The sequence below is a fragment of the Heptranchias perlo genome, chromosome 8, assembly GCF_035084215.1.
Source record: "Heptranchias perlo isolate sHepPer1 chromosome 8, sHepPer1.hap1, whole genome shotgun sequence".
Classification (NCBI taxonomy): domain Eukaryota; kingdom Metazoa; phylum Chordata; class Chondrichthyes; order Hexanchiformes; family Hexanchidae; genus Heptranchias; species Heptranchias perlo.
This window is the reverse complement of record NC_090332.1, coordinates 21,880,593-21,904,577: the sequence shown is the minus strand read 5'-3', so window position 1 is coordinate 21,904,577 and position 23,985 is coordinate 21,880,593.

The following is a 23,985-nucleotide window of genomic DNA, read 5'->3' as shown; positions in this document are numbered from 1 at the left end:
ACTGTTCACAAGCTTGGTGGCATCTTTGACCCTGAGCTGAGATTCCGACCCTGTATCATCTCCATCACAAAGACCACCTATGTCCACCTCTGTAATATCACCCATCTGTGCTCCTGCCACAGCTCATCTGCTGCTGAAACCCTCATCCATGCTTTTGTTATCTCCAGACTCGACTATTCCAATGCTGTCCTGGCCGGCCTCCCATCTCCCACCCTCCATAAACTTGAACTCATCCAAAACTCTGCTGCCTGTATCCTAACTCGCACCAAATCTCATTCATCCATCATCCCTGTGCTCGCTGACTTAAATTGGCTCCCGGTCAACCAACGCCTCGATTTTAAAATTCTCATCCTCTTATTCAAATCCCACCATGGCCTTGCCCCTCTCACTGTAGCCTCCTTCAGTTGTACAACCCTCTGAGAACTCTGCGTTCCTCTTCTGGCCTCTTGTGCGCCACCACTTTCTTAACCCCATCATCGACAGCTGTGCCTTCAGCTTTCTAGGCCCTGAGCTCTCGAATTCCCTTCCTAAACCTGTCCACCTCCCTCTCTTCCTTTAAGACCCTTCTTAAAACCTACCTCTTTGACCAAGCTTTTGGTTACCTGACCTAATGTCTCCTCCTTTGGCTTAGTGTCAATTTCTGCCTGACTAGGCTGTTGTGAAGCACCATGAGACATGTTACTATGTTGAAGATGCTTTATAAGAATACTATTTAGAAAAGCACGGATTAATCAAGGACAGTCAGCATGGATTTGTTAGGGAAGGTTGTGTCTGACTAACTTGATTGAATTTTTTGAGCAGGTAACAAGGAGGGTCGATGAGGGTAGCGGGTTTGATGTAGCATACGCGGATGTTAGCGAGGCTTTTGACAAGGTCCCACATAGCAGACTGGTCAGGAAAGTAAAAGCCCATGGGATCCAAGGGAAAGTGGCAAGTTGGATCCAAAATTGGCTCAGTGGCAGGAAGCAAAGGGTAATTATTGACGGGTGTTTTTATGACTGGTAGGCTGTTTCCAGTGGGGTTCCGCAGGACTCTACTAGGTCCCTTTCTTTTTGTGGTATATATCAGTGATTTAGACTTAAATGTACGGTGCATGATTAAGAAGTTTGCAGATGAAATAAAAATTGGCCATGTGGTTGATAGTGAGGAAGAAAGCTGTAGACTGCAGGAAGATATCAATGGACTGGACAGAAAAGTGGCAAATGGAATTCAATCCGGAGAAGTGTGAGGTAATGCATTTGGGGAGGGCAAACAAGGCAAGGGAATACACAATAAATGGTCGGACACTGAGAAGTGTAGTGAAACAGAGGGACCTTGGAGTGCATGTCCACAGATCCCTGAAGGTAGCAGGACAGGTAGATAAGGTGGTTAAGAAGGCATACAGGATACTTTCCTTTATTAGCCAAGATGTGGAATATAAGCGCAGGGAGGTTATGCTAGAACTGTATAAAACACTGGTTAGGCCACAGCTAGATTACTGCGTACAGTTCTGGTCATCTCATTACAGGAAAGATGTGATTGCACTAGAGAGGAGATTTACGAGGATGTTGCCAGGACTGGAGAATTTTAGATATGAGGAAAGATTGGAGGCTAGGGTTGTTTTCTTTGGAACAGAGGAGGCTGAGGGGAGATTTAATTGAGGTGTACAAAATTATGAGGGGCCTAAATAGAGTGGATAGGAAGGACCTATTTCTCTTAGCAGAAGTTAATAACCAGGGGGCATAAATTTAAAGTATTTGGTAGAAGGATTAGAGGGGCGTTGAGGAGAAATGTTTTCACCCAGTGGGTGGTGGGGGCCTGGAACTCGCTACCTGAAAGGGTGCTAGAGGCAGAAACGCTCATCGCATTTAAAAAGTACTTGGATATGCACATAAAGTGCCATAACCTACAAGGCTACGGACCAAGAGCGGGAAAGTGAGATTAGGCTGGATAGCTGTTTTTCGGCCAGCACAGACATGATGGGCTGAATGGCCTCCTTCTGTGCTGTAGATTTTTACGATTCTAACAGCTAACATATCCTGAGGCTGGACAAGGAGCTGCTGGGACTAGGCTAGGAATTGAGAAGAGCAATTGCTGTCTGCTATGCATTGAGGCTGCCCAGATGGGAGAGAAACCCAGGACTGAGCAGGGAGAGGCTGGACATTGGGTGGGGAGATATGATACAGGCAGCTTCACACTGGTAACTGTGTGACTGACAATATATTAATGGTCACATGGTTATCAAAGATCAATGTCTGGAAATGGGTTGAGTAAGAATGTAAAGTGGACTGAAACAATTTTTATCTATGTAGATGCCTTACAGTCAATATTCTCAATTGGTTGGCTGATGTACAAAAATGCATTTGTGTTATTTCATTATTGTGAGCAGTCTTCTGTAAAACAGGAATTCTGCAGTCAGATCAAATGATATACAATGCTGTAGTTCTGGCTGGAAAACCTCCCTTGCCAACTTACCAGGAGTAAGTAACTTTCCATTTTTGATGCACTGATATGCAATTTGCCTGCTATATATGTAGCATCAGTTAGCTTCTTCCATAATTTCTAATGTTACTTTCTTTAATTCTCAATCAGATACTTTATGGCATTTTCCACAAGTGAACAAAATGAAATTTAACTATTGTGTAATTCAAAAGGGAATTTCAAAACTCTTGATTTTTTTGTTTTAAAATTAATTATTAATCAATTGGTATTTGTAGTCCATATTATGATTTTTTTTTTATTATTCGTTCATGGGATGTGGGCGTCGTTGGTAAGGCCAGCATTTATTGCCCATCCTAATTGTCCTTGAGAAGGTGATGGTGAGCCGCCTTCTTGAACTGTTGCAGTCCGTGTGGTGAAGTTCTCCCACAGTGCTGTTAAGTAGGGAGTTCCAGAATTTTGACTCAGCGACAATGAAGGCATGGCAATATATTTCCAAGTCGGGATTGTGTGTGACTTGGAGGGGAACGTGCAAGTGGTGTTATTCCCATGTGCCTGCTGCCCTTGTCCTTCTAGGTGGTAGAGGTCGTGGGTTTGGGAGGTGCTGTCAAAGAAGCCTTGGCGAGTTGCTGCAGTGCATCCTGTGGATGGTGCACACTGCAGCCACAGTGCGCCGATGGTGAAGGGAGTGAATGTTTAGGGTGGTGGATGGGGTGCCAATCAAACAGGCTGCTTTGTCCTGGATGGTGTCGAGCTTCTTGAGTGTTGTTGGAGCTGCACTCATCCAGGCAAATGGAGAGTATTCCATCAATTTCCTGACTTACATTTCCCATTCTAGAAATGATTGTCACCCATGGAATGACTACTACTACTACTAAATTCCTGTCTGTCAACTCATCAGCGATGACAGGGCCAAATGAATTCACTCCACTGTTGTCTGTTCTGAACTAGCCTGGCCACTTCAGTCATCTGTATCACTTTCTGTGACTAGTCACACTAGGTATTCTAGTTGTTTCCATTCTTGAAACGTGCCCAAACCATCGCAGTCGCCTTTCTTGGATCTTCTGTATAATCCTTGTTTCTTGTCCAAACCATGTTCTTATTATATCATTCTTGATTCTTTGCATCGAGGATACTCCCAAAATTCCTCTCAACCACCCCATTTCTGATGTTAGTATCTTTTGCTTGTCAACTTTTGTCGTGTTCTAGCACTCCAATCCATATAATGTGAGGATAACCATCGATCTTACTTTCATTTTTACCAAAATATCTTTAGCTTTCCATATCCTGCTTAATCTTCCAAATGCGGCAGAAGCAAGTCCAATCCTTTTGATGGCTTCTTCACAACTCCCATTCCCTAACACTAACCCACCAAAATATACAAACTTTTCCACCTGTTCAAATGCATCCCCTCCAACTGTAATGTGTACATCTTCCTGATGCTTCCCAAATGACTTTTGTGGCTTTTGTCTTTGTGTTAATACGTGGAGAGTAGAAAATTTGGATTATAAATGAATAGAAAGAAGTCAAAGATCATGTCATTTGAGAAGCATCAGGAAGGAAAAAGAAATGAAATGACTGTTTGAATTTTGGCCCCAATTTAAAATGATTTCTTCCTCTTTTTTAAAAAGTGGGTTGGTAGGTGACCTCCTCCAAGGCCTCTTCCTATACCACAGGAGAATCACCCATTTTTAAAAAAAACTTTGCCATATTTATTTTAAACTATTTTTATCTGCTTTCCCTTTTGAAAGCATCTCCCCCAGACCATCCAACTGGGAACATATTAATGTCACAAAACAATTTTTTAAAAATACTAAAATAAATTAATTTTGACATATTACCTGATATTAGGGATTATTACTCATTGCAAAAATGCATTGTGCTACTTCCCCAATAAGGCATCTGAATCATAGTCCAGAAAAAATCTTATCTCATCTTCAATTATTGAAAAGTCAATATAATATATCTTTGGTGATACATTAGTATATCAAATTGTATAACCAATTGTATAACCATTCATCCTACTACAAGTGAAAATTTAAAGTTCACAATATTTTGTAAACAAAAATGTAATTTTATTATAAGCAGCAAGACAGGTGAACCTTCTAATTTACTATGTTAGGCAACAGGTCTACAACTGGTATATTGATCAGTGTAAACTGAATGGAAATTGTCTCTTTCATTTAGGTATCACTGGTAATCAAAATGGTTTGGCAATTCTGTGTCTTGGATCAGGTTTCACGTTTTGCTGGAGTCAAAGTACCACAGAAGAATTTAAATTATAATAAGATTTGTTTTCTTTAATACAATATTTCAGTGATTTATGGTCTGATAAACTTAAACATTCAAATGAATTCCTCAGTTTGACCTCCATTCCATTACTTTGTTGTCTGAGAAGGAACTTACCATTTCTAATAATTACTTGTGTATTTGCTGTCAGATGATCACTCAATGTACTTCATTTTGCTAGGATTTAATATGTTCAGATGTTTCCTTTTTGTGCTCTTTATATATAGTCTTTTATAACTATTAAAGGTTAGCATAATAATATTGAGAGTAACATGTTCCTGTTTAAAAAAAAATTCCTTAAAATCGAGAGGTCTTTGTTACCTCAGCTATTGAATTGTGTACACTTTGCCGTGTCTCCTGGGATGGACTCAAGGTAGATCCAATCATCACTGGATCATTCCACACTATCTGTCTCTTTTAAACTATGCTGTAGTTGTTCTTAAATTTGGTAACAGCAAACCAGGAAAATAGATCATATAAACAGAAATACATTTTTTTAATAACACAGGTTTTTATTACTCATGCAATTAACAGCAATGCACTTTTTGTATCCTTGTGGTAGAATTATTAACAGCACAAGATGCACGGACATTCTTAAAGGTAACTGTTATATTATAACCCTGTTTTGTTGAGGACAGCGTACACAGACATAACTATTAAATTATAGTGTTTAAAGAAACAAGTTCAATCATTCAGCAGCTCTGCTTACAATAATAGTATAAGTAGCAAAACTAAAAATAGTTCACCATGTATTTAAATGAAAGTAAATGACATAGAAGAAGCAGCAATTTCTGAGCTTGCTATATTGCTTTGTCTAACAGTCTATCCCAGAAGAATTCCAATAGTGGCCTCTCCAAAGCACCTCCCAGCTGCTTGTGCTGAGTGACAGATTTTGCAGACCAATGCAGATGCCAAACTCTAATAAACTAAAAGCCTAGGGAAAACAAAAGGCAATTATTGGAGGGTAGCAATGCACTAATCAGGCATTTTCAAAATTAATCCCATATTCCCCTACTGTATTAGGTCTCCTGTTTTTTTATTTATCCAGCAACCCAAAGCTTGAATGAAAATTATTTGCCTCCAGCCCATTCTGCTCTCAAAGGGCATTTGTTCGAAGGAAGAAATATTGAAAGTGGCTTACAATTAGTTTCTGTACTTAAAAAATCACTAATGAGCTCCTTGGGAATTTGACAAAAATATGATAGCTCAAAATTGAACATTTGAATTGGGCAGTGCAATAAACAAAAAATGGTTTGTATTCAACAATACTGTTTTTAAAGGGATAAAACCTTTCACTTGTAAACAGAACGAGGATATTTTCAAATTAGCAGTCTTCAGATAATTGTTTTTAGATTAAGAAGCAAGGAAATGGGATATTTACAATTTGTAAAAAAAACATGCAGTGTCATATGTCATGACCTTAAACTATAAGTATTATTTAATGCATTTATATAGCATCAGTGAAAAGTAGTTTCACTTCACATCAACACTACAGTTATAGTGAAAATGCCCCCTAAATCCATATGTTGGGCTCAACCAGATAAAGGATTTTGAGCTTTTATAGTTTTGCCTTTACCCTTAATTTCTGTATCATTAATTGCAATGAGACTCTCTGGAGGAAGAAGTCAGATCGAGCCTCACCTACACAAGTTTAATGTCATTTCAATGCAGAAACTACTTTGCAATAACGCTAGAGTTGTACTGTAAATGTATCCTTAGATTTTTGTCTGTAAAATCTCCTTTTAGAACTAAGTTTAAAAGTAAAGTTTTTTTTTGAAACGTCATCTAACCTGGAAGTACTTAGAATTCAGTACTATTCAAAACCTGTACAAAGAAGTGGGTGAGAGAAGGACTGGAATGGAATATGAACTATTATACTATGTGGTTGCTACTCAACTTTCATATTAAAAGACAATGCATCTTGCTTTTTCTATTTTTTAGTTACCAGATGTAATTCATGTCACCTATGGTTATTATTTGGGTTTTGAAGGCCATCGCTAAAGCTGTATTTACAACTTATATATCAGTGTACTTCAACTGCTTCAAAATTTTGAAATTCATAAATTCACAATGGACGTCAATACTAATTTGACTATTAATTCCAGCTTAAGTATTTTCCCCTCTTATTCTAACTGTTCACCTACAATCATTTTCTTTTACCTGAGAATGTGGATTAGCTGACAGGGAAGCATTTATAAGTCCTAAACAAATACTTGATTATTCTGTCTTAACTTTTTACATTACATAATATTAAGTATGTGTTATAACTATTTATAATATATTAAACACCTCGCATATGATACACACTTCCTGTACATATTACCCTCACGTTCCGTGTCACAAATTTTGAATAATGCGTTGTCAACATTTATAATGGGAAAACCCCATGGTAGATTTTAACTTGGGCCACCCGGCGTAAACAGGGCGGTAGCGACCTGAAAATGGCTCACTGCCCCATTTACGTTGGCACCTTGGCCGCTGCCATCCTCAAAAGGGCCTTTCGCTGGGTGACCGGTGTGCCCGTCTCTTTCAGGTGGTAGGCCTTTTTAAAATGCAAATTCAGGTCCTATATATACATAGGACCCCAATCATCATTTTAGGACAGAACTGGATGCAGTGTGCACCGTGCATGCTCCGCCCAGGTTTAACTGGGGGTTACGGCAGGAGAGGCATCTAAAAGGTAAGTTTAAAATTATTTTTGTGGGGTCAGGAGGAGCACGAGTGTTCCGGGCTTCATAAGAATAATGTAGGTCGCTGCCACCCTATGCTTCCCTCCCACGATCAGCTCCCCCCAGGCCTACCTTCCTATCTGTTGGGTTGGCCTCTGGGCCTCCTGATATTGCTGGTATGGCCTGGAGCCAGCAAGCTACAGCAGGGCGCCCATTTGGCACCCACATCTTGCTGGCGGCATGAAAATGGACCAGGCCTCCAGCCAGCAGGATCAGGTTTCTGGCCTGCACACTCTGCCAGTCAGCCGCCTGATAATTAAAATCTACCCCTCCACGTTAACATTTCACCGTCAGACTTTGTCAATTGATTCAAAGTAAAACAACAGCGATTCAGAAGTGAAGATAGCAGGGAACATACAAATCAAAAGCAAGACAAATGGGTAGAAATCTGCCATTGAGAAATTACTAAGGTTTTAAAAATAACCAATCCTGAATGACCAATCAGGAAAACTTACCAATAAGAGAAGAGAAAAAAAAAATTCAATTTTTTTTCTCTGTAATTGAAATTTCTAATGTCCAAAATAAGATTTTAAACAAAATAATAATTTAAAAGTTACATATTTTCAATAGAATGATTAAATTTACCCATTGAATTTTCTTTTGTCTTCTAATGCCTTTTTAAAAGTTTTTTTACTTAAGGGCTTCAAGTCTTAAAAACCTGGGCTCTGACTGGATATTTTTTCCCTAGAATCGTAGGAGAGTTTCCAGTCATGTCTGTGAATTCTGAGCATGTGAAGTTTGCATCAGTAAGTTTCTGGGTTGAAGAAGAAAGATGTGCCCCTTCATCCTGGGAGGATTTGTGAGGATTTTTTTTCCAAAAGACTTTGAAACATTTATCATATCACTTTATGTGAAAGAATGCTTCAGTAAATTTGCTGTACTACAGCAATGGACAAGCCGTTGTTACGTTCGGGTTGCAGTGGAGCTGCACCCCAAACCCCAGATTGCTCATGAGCGACACCATGGGAAATCTGCTAAAATTATTATAATGTATTGTGCAGTGATGGATAGGTTGGAGTGAGGCAGAATAGTAATCCAGTTGAAAGGTTCACCTAGCAACATATAAAGCCTGATTGAATTGGAACATTCCAGAGCTACTTTAACCCTGTCATTGCATCACAACCTTAAAATTACTCCCCTGGTTCATATTTATGAACTTTAACTTTATATAGGATTTTTTTTTTGTTGGTAGCATAATTATACTCACATAAGAACACTAATGATTGTGACATTATTACTGCTTTTTTTAAAAATTGCTATTGGACATTATTACTGCATTTTAAAAGAAAATTGCTATTGGAATGTAGATGATGCTGGCAAGGCCCATCCCTAGTTGCCCTGAGAGGTGATGGTGGGCTACCTTCTGAACAGCTGTGGTCTTTGTAGTGATGGTGTTAGGTAGGATATTGACCCAGTAACAATGAAGGAATGGCAATTCATGCCAAGTTAGGATCTTGTGTGAGTTGTAGGGGAATTTGGAGGTGATGCCATTCCCAAGGTATTTTTGCTTTTGTCCTTCTTGGTAATAAAGGTCACAGGGGAGGAAGGTTCAGTTGAAGTGACCCTGGTGAATTGCTGCAGTAAAACCTGTGGATTGTACATACTGCAGCTACAGTGATAGAGGGGGTGGATACTGAGTCCAGTGATAGCGGCACCAATCAAGTGAACTGCTTTGCCCTGAATGGTGTTGAACTTCTTGAGTGGGTACATCTGCATCAACATTCAGGTGAGTGGTGGTTATTCCATCACATTCCTGACTTGAGCCTTTTAGATGGCGGAGATACTTGGAGGGGTCAGGAAATGATCCACTCATTGAAGAGTACCCAATCTCTGTAGCTATGGTGTTGATATGATGGGATTGTTGGAAGATTATATGCAGTATATATATTTAAATATTGCTGTGGGGTTGGTCAAACTCTATCCCAAATTATTTTCTATATCTAAGTTGATAGTTAATTTTCAATGGCAGCCATTAGTCATTTAGTCTTTTTTTGTTAATGTGGATTAACAAACAGTTAGACACTACCTTAGTAGTGGTTTAAAAAAGAAAAATAACTGGTATTTATATAGAGCCTTATTACATTCTCAGAATGTCCCAAAGTGTTTCACATCCAATGAACTTCTTTCGAGTGTAATTTCTGTTGTTTTAAAAGCAAAATGCATCCTAAAAGGCAAATTTAAAAAAAACATTCCCCACTCCAAAATTATAGTCAGCAATCAAGCTGTCATCATCTTTGTCCAAAGAACATTATTCAAAAGACAATAAAAATGACTATTGAATTATGTACTGCAATGGAGCCTTTCAGTTTATTTATACTGAATAGGTTAGTGTTACTACTCCATTGCCACACATGATGGTACCACATTTTAACCTAAACCCCCATGGATTTTGTTTTGCAGATTACTGTAAGATAGGCACAACTAAATATGCTTTATCAAATTTAATTCTATATTAACTGTCTGCTTATTATATGTGAATTACAAATTGTTGGATTGGTTCCCGGACAATTTAATAAAATTACTAGGTCCATTAATGCCCTGTCTTTCCATCTTTAGGTAACTTAAAAATCCTGAAAGGCATGTTAAACTACAATCAAATCTGGCTTTATTCAATAGGTTAAGATGGACAAAGAAAGTGCTGTAGCAATACTAATGCAGGAGTTAATTACTGTGTGCAATTGTAGTATGAGGAAATGAGACTATCCTCTCAGTGTGTACAATAAGCTTGTAGTCATTTTTCTTAGGTGTGTAATCTAAGTTTTTTGAAAGAAAAAGCTAGTCAAATTTCTTTTTATTCAAGTAAAGGAAACAAAAATTTGCACCTTTATTTATTCCATATATCAATTAGCAAGATAAATAAAACTCAATGACCACCATGCTCCAAGAGACATTTGCATCAGTTGCCAGGTAAAGCTGGCCAAACAAAGAATCTTTTTTAGGGTTGATGCAATTCTTTCACAAAGAGGAAACCATTGCCCAACAGTTGAAAAAGATGCAGGACCAATTACAATCAAATGGTCTGCATGATGATATTTCATAGATGTGATGGTGTGGCCCCTCACCAGTGTATCATTTCCTTCAATATTGTACATCTGTTAGTCAATACGCCTGTATAAATTAATCTTCCACTCTGGAAAAAATACATATGGACTAAATCTGTTAAGCTCCTTCAATTGTTCAAAAAAGGATGTAGGATAAACCCGGCAACTACAAGTCAGTTAGTTTAACCTCGGTGGTGGGGAAGTTTTTAGAAACGATAATCCGGGACAAAATTAATAGTTACTTGGACAATTGTGGATTAATAAAGGAAAGCCAGCACAGATTTGTTAAAGACAAATCATGTTTAACTAACTTGATTGAGTTTTTTGGTGAGGTAACAGAGAGGGTTGATGAGAGCAATGTGGTTGATGTTGTGTATATGGACTTTCAAAAGGCTTTTGATAAAGTGCCACATAATAGGCTTGTCAGCAAAATTAAAGCCTGTGGAATAAAAGGGGCAGTGGCAGCATGGATACAAAATTGGCAATGTGACAGGAAACAGGTTGTTTTACGGACTGGAGGAAGATATAAAGTGATGTTCCCCAGGGGTCAGTACTGGGACCACTGCTTTTTTTGATATATATTAATGACTTGGACTAGGGTGTACAGGGCATAATTTCAAAATTTGTAGATGACACAAAACTTGGAAGTGAAGTAAACGGTGAGGAGGATAGTAATAGACTTCAAGAAGATAAAGGCTGGTGGAATGGGCAGACACATGGCAGATGAAATTTAAAGCAGAGAATTGCGAAGTGATACATTTTGGCAGGAAGACTGAGGAGAGGCAATATAAACTAAATGGTACAATTCTAAAGGGGGTGGAGGAACAGAGACACCTGGGGCTGTATGTGTACAAATCTTTGAAGGTGGCAGGACAGGTTGAGAAAGCGGTTAAAAAAACATACGGGATCCTGGGCTTTATCAATAGCGGCATAGAGTACAAAAGCAAGGAAGTTATGTTGAACCTTTATAAAACACTGGTTCAGCCACAACTGGAGTATTGGGGCCGATTTTCGGATGGCCGAGCAGGTGCGTTGGGGGCAGGGGGGCTCCTAAAATGGCGGAATCCCGGAGCGGGTTCGGAGCCCGGCTCCAACCTGCTGACTTCTGGGTTCCCCAGTGACGCGTTTGGATGCGCAGGCAGCATCCGCATGCGGGACTTCCACCGGCAATTAAAGCCGGCGGGATGCTGCTTTACATAGTTATTTAGATACTTGAAGTACTTGACAGGCCTCACTGAATGGAGATTTTGACAGGGGTGCAATTTTGAAGGATCCTCAGCGGGTTTCCTGTGCTGTGGAAAACACTCCCTGTTGGAGCAGACGAGTTTCAGCCAGCAGCCAGTGGGAGATGCAAAGGGTTATTTGACAGATGGGGGGAAAACCTCATGTGTTGCAGCAGGGCACTCTGTCACTTCAGACAAAGTTTTGGCTGCAACACCTTTGTCTTTCCACTCAAAATTCTTAATTTATACCCAAAACCCTGCTGTGCAAACACATTTACCTACTTTGCGGACCCCCTCAAACTCACACCGTCAGGATGGGGGGGCGCCATAGCTGCATTCATCACTTCATCCGAGGACAAGCAACATCACCAGCCTCGCCAGGCACGCCGTCCACCTCCGCCACATGGAGCTCCACAACACAGTGCTGCGCCACAGGCACTGGCACAAAATAGTCGTGCGACTACACATACACCCACTGTAGGTGACCCAGTGGGTGGCATCAAGTGTAGGTGTTCATGGTGAACCTCATGAAAGGGACTTATTTCACAAGCCAGTCAAGAATGGCCTAGACGTGGCAGTAGTGGTGACAATAATAATATTTAATGTGCCATTAACAAAAATCAAATATAAATAAAAAACATGACAAACCGTCAAACACCCTTGTGCATCCCTTTGTGGTCACAAAACCTTCGTCTTACACTTACGAGTACTCCTACGCGGTGCTTCCCCTGTGGCTGCAGCAGAGATAGTGGCAGGTTGCTCTTGATCATGCCCTGACCAATTAGATGCTTTGGGCCTACGCCCTCTGGATTTCGGTGCCCGTGAGGGCTGCTCCACCTGCACCTGTGCAGGGGCAGACTCGGCCACCTGGAAAGGAGGCAGCATTGCGGGTACTGGTTGAGAGGGGGACAACGGGTGAGACGTGGGAGCGCTTTGAGTGGTGTCCCCACTTCCATGTCCCCTTCCGCCATCATCCCTCTCCTGGGCCAGACCCACATTACTCCTACCACCCTGCTGGACGACAGTTTGGAGGACATGTGTGAAGCCTTTTAAGGCTAGTGCCAGAGTATCTGCCTGCCTGTTTAAGGCGGCAGAAAGTTGCTCACCCTGAGTCCGAAGGGCCGTTGTCAGGGCCTCAATGGACTCATTGGTGAGCTGTGCTTGAAGCTCGATGGAGGCTAGCCTTCCCTCCATCGCAGACATTCCCGCACTTACCCGCGACACTATCTCAGAGATGCCCTCACGACCCTGTGACAGTATCTGAGATTCCTTCCTATACCTGTGCCACCATTCCACTCAAGCAGGAGTTGGACTCCTCCATCCTCTGCACGATTGTGGAGAGTGCACGTGGCACCTGTTCCAGCACCTCGCAAATGTGCTGCTGCCCCTCGATCATTCTCCTTTTAAAGGATGGCCCCCAGGGTTCAGCATCTGTGTCCAGCTGAGCAGAGCCTGGAGAAGAGTGTTCCCACCGACGCGGAGTCTCCACAGCTGCCCCTGCCACCAGTGTCTGCTAGTGCTCATGTGCATGGTGACTCACCATGTGCAACCCCAACCAACTGAGGACGGGGACCCACCGAGGTATGTGTATCTGCGCTAGTGGATGGCCCGCTCAGATGTGACGGTGCCCCCTCAGAGGCTGGCAGGTCCTCTGAGGAATCACCGTTTGCCGTCACGCCGGTCGCTGAAGGCCCTGTAGGAGAACAGAGGCAATATTAAGCATGATGACAGATGTTGAGGTGCTGAAGATGGCAAGGCATGTTAACATCATTTGTTATTGTGAGTGCTGAATGTTAAAGTTCTGTCACCAACCGTTTGTCGGGTGGCAGTCTCGGCGTCCCCGACGGACAGGCACTCGAGGGTGCGGCTTAGTTCCAGAGCCTCCTGCTCCGCGCCTGTGAGGACAACCTGATGTTGCGGCCCCCCTCCGGTCTTCGTCCTCTCCCGTGCATTCTGGGCTCTCCTATAAGGGGAGAAAGTAGAGAGGCATGAGTGAGGGATGGTGACATGGCCAACCAGTGAATGCGTTGGTTTGGGTGAGGCTGACCGCAAAAGAGATGCATCAGAGGGTGAGTATGAGACAGAGCCATGACATTGTATGAGGATTGGGTTGAATGGTAGTGGTGGGATGAGTACTGGGGAGGTGAGTAAGTGAAGGTAATTTGAGGGTGTGAGGAGTGATGTGATAGAGTAATGTTGGCAGTGCAGAATGAGTTGTGGGTGGGGGCGGTGATGTGGAAGACAGAGTGTAGGAAAATGAGTAAGTGTACTCACTTTGGCTGACCTAGTTAGGTCATTGAAGCGCTTCCTGCACTGGATCCAAGTGCGCGAGACGTTGCTGCTGCTGGTGACCTCCTCTGCCACCTCGAGCCAGGCCTTCTTGGTGGCAGAGACTGGCCACTTCCTCCTGTCCACTGGGTAGAATATATCCCTCCTCCACCTCACCCCATCCAGTAGGACCTGGAGTGAGGCATCGGTAAATCTGGTAGCAGCCTTTCCCCTGGTCTGCTCCATTCTGTACTTTTGGTTGTTTGCTGCAGGAGCAGCATTGGAGGACTGCCCCTTTAAATAGGGCTCCTCCAGCTGACAGCCTGTGATGCGGTGCGCAGTCCGCCCGCTGCGCAGGTTGACGACAGGAAACCCGGAAGCCATGGTAAGTGCCTTCAATTTACCCGCGATCGCATGGGGAGCGGACAGATTTTACTGGGTGGGTTATCCACGGGCCCAGTCGCTCCCCACTCCCCACCCCCACCCCCGCCACCCCGCCTCCGCCCCCCCACCCCAGCCATCCTGCCTCCGCCCCCCCCCACCCCCGCCATCCCGCCTCCCTGGTAAAAACGGGGCCATTGTGTCCAATTCTGGGCACTGCACTTTAGGAAGACCTTAGCTCGGGTGCAGAAAATATTTACTAGAATGGTTCCAGGGTTGAGGGACTTCAGTTATGTGGATAGACCCAGAGAAGCTGAGGTTGTTCTCCTTAGAGCAGAGACGGTTAAGAGGAGATTTGATAGGAGTGTTCAAAATCATGAAGGGTTTAGATAACGTAAATAAAGAGGAACTATTCCCATTGGCAGAAGGGTCGAGAACCAGAGGACACAAATTTAAGATGATTGGCAAAAGAACCAAAGGCGACATGAGGAAAAACTTTTTTACTCAGTGAGTAGCTATGGCCTGGAATACGCTGCCTAAAAGGGTGGTGGAAGCAGATTCAATCGTGGCTTTCAAAAATGAATTGGATAAATACTTGAAGGGAAAAAATTTGCAGGGCAACGGGGAAAGGGCGGGAGAATGGGACTAACTGGATTGCTCTTACAAAGAGCCAGCACAGGCTCGATGGGCTGAATGGCCTCCTTCTGTGCTGTAGCCAGTCTATGATTCTAATCACACATCAGTTTGCTGTAAGCAATCTTAAAAATCATGTTTAGAAGTATTTTCTGGTGGCTTTCTGTTTTGTTTATCAATGCTTTGAAAGGTTTTTTTAAACAGAGGCTGTTCTTTTATATCTACAGATGGGCAATGTGTGTATAAAATACCATATTTACCAAAAAAGGAAGAAATAGTCACTAACATTAAAACAATCTTTTATTTCTATCTGCCAGGAGCCAGATAACACTCCCGTGGACCTTGCATATTACAGTCTCTTCCTTAATGTTAATTTTCAAATACTAACCAAGATATTGCCAAAATGCTTGGTAAGGGTGTTGGAGAACAAAAAGCAGGTTGAACTTTTAAAAAAAAATATTGAGATACAATATGACATGAATCATCCATATAATGATGAGGAGGGGGAGGCATTTTACTGACTGTTGTAAAAGCTTTTGATTTGTTGGTGTTTTACGGAATCTTTATTCTCATGGAAAAGGGGTTAAGCATGGTCGCCCATTATCACTCTTGGTATTTGAAATAACAATGTTAGCACAAAGACAATAGATGTCTATGGCTGGTTGTAGGAGGAACAGAATAACAAATGTCCATATGTCAATCATATCCTGGCGTGCAAACCTAGAACAGTAACACCAGAAATATCACATTTCACTGAAAATTGTGCCTACATCTCATGCTATAAAATTAATGGTAAATTGAAGCTCATGATTCTCAATGAATATCACACAGAAGCTTCATTGAAGATAATACCCTCAGCCAATGTTTAGACTTTGCAGTCATTTGGAGGAGTCACAAATAAACCTATAAAACCTGATATGTAGGGGAAAGAGGGTTGAGAGATAGGATGGGGATTTAAACAGGATTTAAACACAAAGGTGAGAATTTTAAACTGGAGGTGTTGGGACCGGGAGCCAATGTAGATCAGTGAGGACAGGGGTGATGAGTCAGCAGGACTTGGTGCAGGATAGGATAGAGGCAGCAGAGTTTTGGATGAGCTGAAGTTTGCAAAGGGTGTAATGAGAGACCATCCAGGAGGTCATTGGAATAGTTGAGGCATGGATGAGGTTTTCAGCAGCAGATAAATTGAGACAGGGGCAGATGCAGGTGATGTTAAGGAGGTGGAAGTAGACAGCCCTTGTTATTTGAGAGTAAATGGGGTCAGAAGCTCAGTCGGGGTCAACTAGGATGCTGAGATTGTGAAAAGTCTGGTTCAGCCTTAGACAATGGAATCGAGCAATGTGAATTTCCTTTTACAAATTTTGGCTAATTAATTTTGTTTCTTTAAACTTGATATACTGCTCAATCCCAAGCTCAGTTTCCTCTATCACACCCAATCTATCACCAAGACCACTGTATTTTACCTCTAAAACATTGGCCATTAAAATCCTAATCCACACTTTTATCACCTCATGACGGGACTTCTCCAACAATCTCCTGCACAGCCTTCCTGCTTCTACCATTCATAAATGCTAAGTCATCCAAAATGGAGCAGCCCGCATCCTCACCTGCAATATTGCCTGCATCACCAACATCCCTGTCTTCATCCTGCCTCATTGACTTCCTGTGCCCCAGAGAATCAACTAAGATTTTATTCCTCCACATCAAATTGCTCCATAGCCTCACACCTTCCTACCTCCAAGGTCTCCTCCTGTTCCATGTCCCTTTATGACCCTCAATTCCTCTGACATTATAGGGGCTATTTTAATCCTACCCACCTAGCGGAAACCGGGTGGGCGGGCAGGCAATTAAAGTTGCCTGGTAGGTTTATCCACTAATGTCCCACACCTGTTCTCGTTGTCTTCTAATTTAAGCTGCTCTTCTGAACAGTCAGCAAGGACGCCTGCTTGAAGCCAGCAGGGTCCTTCTTTAAATATGCAGATTGGGGTCCAATGATGTCATCTGGCTCCGACTGCAATTGTAATTGGTGACCTGAGCGGGGAAGCAGTTGTGCCTTATCCTGCTAGGTGAAAACAGCAGGAAGTGGACCCAGAGCCAGTAGAGGCCCAAACAGGTATATTTTTTAAACTTTCTTTGTGGGGTCAGGAGTGCTCATCCAGGCCTAAAAAGAAAAGTTTAGACCTCCCCTGTTCTGGGCTTCCCCATCCTGAAGGTGAGACCCTCCCGAAACTCCCTCCCCGCGACTTAACTGAGTGCTGGAAAACCGTTTCTTCAGTCCCAGCCGGCTGCCTTCTAATGCCTGAATTTTCCTCCCGTCAGCTGCCAATTCCCACCCATTTAAGGTGGGCAGCTGACCAGGGACATGCAGATTAGTCCCAGCAGTTAAAATTGCCCAGGCCTCTCAATGCCGCAATTAACGGCGCTTGGTGTTGCCTCAGCCCCCACCTGCCCAATACCCACTCCAGGTTAAAATCAGGGTTTATAGCTTTGAGCATGACTGTCTCTACTTTGGGAAATATTCCTCAAAAAAAAGTGGGGGGAAAATTCTAACCTGTTTTCTGTAATGCATTTAGACGGATTTAAAAAATAAAGCGAAAGCTGATACTGGAATTATATAAATTACAAAGTTGTTTTGTTTATGCACTATAGCTGGTTGTCTCCAATTCTGTTGCAGAATCTTCTCTATATAAAAGAGAAAAGTAACCCAGACATTGTGTATTTCCTGAAAAGCACCACTTCTATCACATCTGTGTATGTATTTTGCACATAGAATTTTTAAAAAATTTTCAACCAGAATTGTCTATTTTCAATATTTTTACACAGTTCTCCATTTTATGTTGAATGTTCAGGCATGTCCAACCAAACCTACTTACTTTCAAGAGTATAATAAACTGATCTCAAGTATTTCCTGTTGAACCAAAAATGATTTCTGCTCAACAGATCAGCACAGCTCCAGACAGATAGTGATCATTTCTGTTCACTGAGGGTACTAATTAGGTCGATCATTAGTGCACAAGTTACGTGGTGCATTGGTATGATTAATAAATGGATCATTTTAGTGTTAAGTGCATTGTCCTTGAAAAGAGGAAGAAACAGGAATGAGGTTTGTAATCATCTTACCTTGTTCAAGTCTTCTATTTGCATACCTATAGGATTCTGCTTTCCCCAACTGTCCCAAAGGGGAGAAACTGTACAACAGTTCAAACGTTAAACGCTGCTATACTCTCAACGATATCAGTTTGCCTATATTCTGCTCTAAATCCAAAACAGTGATATATGTTCACCTGTTTTTCAAGTCATGTTTCATTTCCAATTTTATTTCTCCTACATTATGTACTTTTTTGTTTTTGCTTAAAAGTACTCGGAAGCTTGATCTACGTACCGATTACTTTGCTGTGGATTTTCCAGACGCATTTAGTGTTGGAACCCATAGCAATTTTTAAAAAATTCTTACTGACTTTATTTATTTTAAGCGGTTCATTGTGTTCAGATACATTTTTCAGATCAGGATTGATTCCATTCTCTATGGTTGAAATGATCTTTTCCCAGGTTAATTTTATGGTATGGTTCTGGAGTGCGCTATCTTTAAAACAACAACTTATTGTGGTAGTGCAACTTAAAACTATTTTTACTTCACTTGTTGCGGAACATTCACATTTTTCTTCACTCGTGGTTCACTATAGAATAATTGAATCTTATGGATGGAAAATTACAGCAAAAGTGTCTCCAAGATTTTATGTCGCCTGGTCACATAACTTGTTCCTTTCCCACATATATACAAGCTCCAGCCAATGATTCCATGCCCCCTGCCATCATCTGAAGCTCATATTCTGTTCAGGAAAAAAAGTGTAAAAGTACCATAGCCCAACTTGAGACAGTAAAATTTTTGCCTACTGGGTGGTGGAAATCCCAAGGGAATTTGGAAGGACTATGTACAATTCCAACTTTCCTGCAGACAGTACTGACTGGAATGACCATGAAAAGCAGGTTTGAATTGCTAATTTTTTATACAGCAATTTTTTTTTATACAAATATTTGTTTTTGCCAGTAACAGATTATCTGCTGCTGCTGGGACAAAGAAATTTTAAATTATAAAGAAAAATCATTAATTATAAATTTCAAACAGTGGGTAGTTTTCAAGAAACAAGTATCCATTCTTTTTGGATCAAAATAATGCAAAATCTAAATTCATTGTAGATTCAAAAATACTGGAAAATCCAACAAATAAAATGTCAAAAATTAAAATATTCCAGGGGGGAGCTAGCCCCCAGAACCCCTTCAAGACTTACATCTCCCTTCAGGCTTCATGTACTAATGTTTTATTTCCTCCAATATAAGTACCAATAAATATTGGATATGCCTACAGCTTAAGTTAGAAATCCATATCTCACTGCACTTTCAATGTAATTACTTGCTTTTACATGTCAGAGACTTGTATATAATACTTTTGTTGAGTCGGCAGCCCTTGCTAGTTTTTGAAGTTGGCATGTATGAATTTTCTTAGTGTTAAATTTAAACATGCCAGTCTCCTTCTTTACCATCTGCAACCCCTTCTTTAGCTTACAGTAGCAGCAACAACAGGACCGAGTGGTGCTGCAAGGGGGGGGAAAGGACCTGTTCATGCTGATTTTCATTTGTGATAGTAGACAGAAGGACGGTGCCCCCAAAATGCTGATTGTATGCATCAAACATGGATGGTGGCCATGTATGCAAACTGCAATCTTTATGGCCCTGTTTTTACACAGCTTGTGTTGAGCAGTCTTGTCTCATTTGAGAAGAGGGTATAGTAGTCCTTAGCCTCACTTCAAATTCTTCCTGTCACTTAAGAACATGTAAAATCGTGGAGAAAGAAAAGGACATTTAGCCAATAAAGCCCAATCTCTACACTGACTATGTGCAATATCTCCCATCATGGATCCCAAATCATACTATCTCCTGAGGGAGGCAACCAATTACTGGGAAACCTCCAAGGAGATGAAACTCTGATTTTTTTTTCTCTCTAGCAATATACCCCCAATGATAGTCAAGCAAACCCCCAGAATATTAATCCAACTTTACAATTTGTACATAGAACTCTGAGCAATTACAATTCCCAGGTGACTTATCCACGTGAACTATCATGTTCTACAGTGTTCATGATAATCTGTGTTTATTCTTATCCTTAAAACTTTCAATTCCATTCTTAATGGTTTTTTGTGCAGCTCTTTTTAGGGAGTTAATCAATAAAGAATTGACTACTTCTGCTGCAATTGTGTTTCACGTACCCACTGCACTGTAGGAAAAAATAACCACTTTATTCAGGTCTATATGCTTCTGAAATAGAACATAGGGTTCATTGTGTGCTGCTGTGTGCAGACTGAAATAAGTTCATCAGGAAGTCAAAACAGCTGCTTGTCTCCTGTGGGAGTTAGACTTTAAGAAAACCTATTTCTAAACAAAGGCTGGCTGATTGGTAAGTGAAAATGCTTTTTGCATTGTTGGCAACTAGCAAGGGGTAGATCTCTGGGGAGGATCAAAGTATATTCATCTCGAGCTATGGCTATCTTATAGGCCAACTTAAAACATGATGGCCTAGAAATTTGATCGTGCTGCACCCATTTTACAGGCGTAAAATGGATGCCCAAGAGTCCAGTATGGCGTCCTTTCCATGCCAGAAGTGCACCGCCTGCCATATTGGATTGGGCTGCTCCGTAGGCGCCCAGGGCGTGTGTTCGAAGTACTAAAAAGCCGCATTATAATATAATAAGGGTCCTACGTGATAAACTCATCCAGCAAATCATGGCATTAACAGGCAGCAAGGACCCTGCGAGAGCATTATTTAAAGGGCTTATGCATTCCATACAGGTTAGTTGCTGGTTTGTCCTCTTCAGCTGCTGGTTAATTTTTTGGAATTTTTTGACTCTTTTCTCCATTCCACAAGTGATTCTGATGTCTGGGAACGAATTTGTGCTGGTGCTAGACTGCTTTGTCTGCTTTGGGACGAGGCATATTCCAGTCGTGGGTGGTCTGGGTAGGGTTGCCTTTGGGGCTGGAGGTGGAGGAGGAGGTGGGGGAGCATTGAAGAAGACAGGAGAGAGCAGGAGCATCTGGGACAAGAGAGAGGAGGATGGCACTGTGCGGGAGGCCACAGTGGATCTTCAGGGAGCACTTCACCGAGAAGCCTGTGCTTCACCAACGAGGCTTTCGCAGTGCTTTTCCACTTGCTACAGAAACAACTCCAGCCTCAAATCATGATATGGATACCACTGCCTGTGGCTTTCAAGGTCATCAGGGCCTTTTTATGTCCCAGGGTCGTTGCAGGCTGCAGCAGGTGACATCAGCGACATCTCCCAGTTTGCTGTGCACCGCTGTATCCAGGAGGTCACCGAGGCTCTTTAAGCCACGAGGAGCATATACATCACATTCCCAAGCGACAGCGCAAAGCAGGACGACAGAGCAGTAGGCTTCGCTCGCATTACAGGGTTCCCCAGGAACCAAGGTGCCATAGACAGCACCCACATTGCCTTGCGTGCTCCTCATCACCAGCCTGGCATCTCTCTATAGAAAGGGATACCACTCTTGGAATGTGCAGCTTCTTTGCGACCTTGGCAGCGCATCATGCACGTCTGCGCCCAGTTTCCTGAGAGCAGTCATGGTTCATTTATCCTGCGCCAGTCCTCTGTGCTGCCTTCATTCCAACCAGGTCGTCAGGTCACAGGCTGACGACTTGGCAGCAAGTGATATCCCCTCCGGACGTGGCTCATGACTCCAACAGGAACACGGGCACAGAAGCAGAGCACGCCTACAACGGGAAATATTCCTACTACTAGAAATATCATTGATCAGACCATCGGTGTGCTTAAGCAAGGCTCATGCTGCCTGGACTGTTCGGAAAGAGCTCTGCAGTACAGCCCTGACCGTGTTTTCAGATTTGTGGTGGTGTGATGCATGCTGCAGAACTTTGCTATACTGAGGGAGCAGCCCTTACCACTACCTGGGCAGCAATAAGAGGAGGAGGAGCAGCCCAAAGAGAAGGAAGAGCAGGAGCTAGCAGAGAGAACAACTGATACAAGAGCATTTAACTTGTATCAATCCTGTTCTCCACAATAAACCACCAGTTCTACCATGCTTATAACCACTGTCCTTACTGCCACCACCCAATTGCTTTCTTTAAGTCCAGACTTATGGGTCTTGCCCTCACTTGACGACAAATATTAATTGTAAACAATTTTACAACACCAAGTTATAGTCCAGCAATTTTATTTTAAATTCACAAGCTTTCGGAGATTTTCTCCTTCCTCAGGCAAATGTTTCAAGAGCTCTTGAAACATTTGCCTGAGGAAGGAGAAAATCTCCGAAAGCTTGTGAATTTAAAATAAAATTGCTGGACTATAACTTGGTGTTGTAAAATTGTTTACAATTGTCAACCCCAGTCCATCACCGGCATCTCCACATCATGACAAATATTAACACCAACAACAAATCCAAAACAAAAACTTTACTCCAATAACACATTTCATATTTATATAACAGTACACTCACCTAATTAAGAAACATCTTTGTGCAATCCCATAGTGCCTGTCATCTGTACTCAATAATCTACCATAGTACTTCTACGACGTGTATTCCCAGTGGCTACAGCTTGGGAGGTGGAATGCACCTGAGCTTCCATTGAGGACATTTTGGATGGCCATGGTGGGCGACCTCAAGGAGCTCTGGGCCTTGAGAGTACCAGCTACAGACTGCAGCATCACGACGTGGGCTGGAGCAGTCTGGCCCAGATGGCTTTGTGGCACTGACAAGGGCACTGACAGAGTGAGTGGCAGGGGAGCAGGCATGCTGCCATCCTGAGGGAGGACTGCAGGTGCCTCTCCATGCAGTCAATACCACTCACCTGCAGCTGTGCCTCAGCACTCCTATAGCTATGCATGATCAAGGCATGGAGCCCCAAAGAGAATTTATTTTTCAAAAGAAATAGTATTTTTACAATGCCCAACAACTGCCCCTGCCCCAGTCAGGCCACTTCCTCCAGACTTTCGAGTCTAATTTCAATGACAGGCTCCCCAGATTCGCTCCAACTGGCACAGGTGCCAACCAATGCTATTTAAATGAAGGGACCTCCCCTGACCCAGCAAACTTTAGTGGGAATAGTGGAGGAGGTCTTCAGAAGGTGCATCTCTGTACTTACAGTGCAATGTGCCCACCCCCCCTCCCCATGGAATATTTGGGACCTAATACAGAGATTGGAAGAAATCTTATCAACCGATAGGCTTTGTTAGCTACCACCTGAATGTTGAAATCTTTCAAATCTTGTATTGGGGCGCTGCAACATTAAATTCTTCCTACTATAATCATACGGAAGTAGCAATATGACCAGTAGCTGCATTTTATGAAACTATATTTTTTTAACTTTTGATTTAGAATTTGTATTCATCGTGAACTCTTTTCCATTTTATGCTAGATTTTCCATGTTTTGCCTGCTGCAAGTGGAAGTGGATAGTCACAGGCCCACTGCATGCAATTTTCCAATACAAGCACAGCTGGATACAATGTAAAGTTCTTTCTACACTGCCCCAACCTCAGAAAGGCACTTCCTCTGCACCAGTGAGGACAGAGGTTTCTCTCTCATATGGTATCATTGCTGTATATAGTTGTAAATAGAACAATTTTTTTTATATGAATTGCTTCTGAATGATTCTGTAACCGAGATTTTCAGATTTTTCTGTGACTTTTTTATCTTATTGTAATGAACCACCAACTACAATAAGGAACAATCAGAATATAAGTTGACATCCAACTCAACATGTAAAACGATCACGAAATGTGGTACAAGTATCCCAACGAACTCTTGTAATCCCCTATGTCCTTCTTTCTGTTTAACTCTGCAAACAGAATCAAGAAAGAAACAGTGAAAACATCAATAAAGAAAGAATGAAGGATAGAACAAAAAGGGAAAACCTGGGTGCCTTGCTGCATCACAAGAAGGCCGCACCATTCTCCTCCATGTTCCTAACCCAGGAGAGA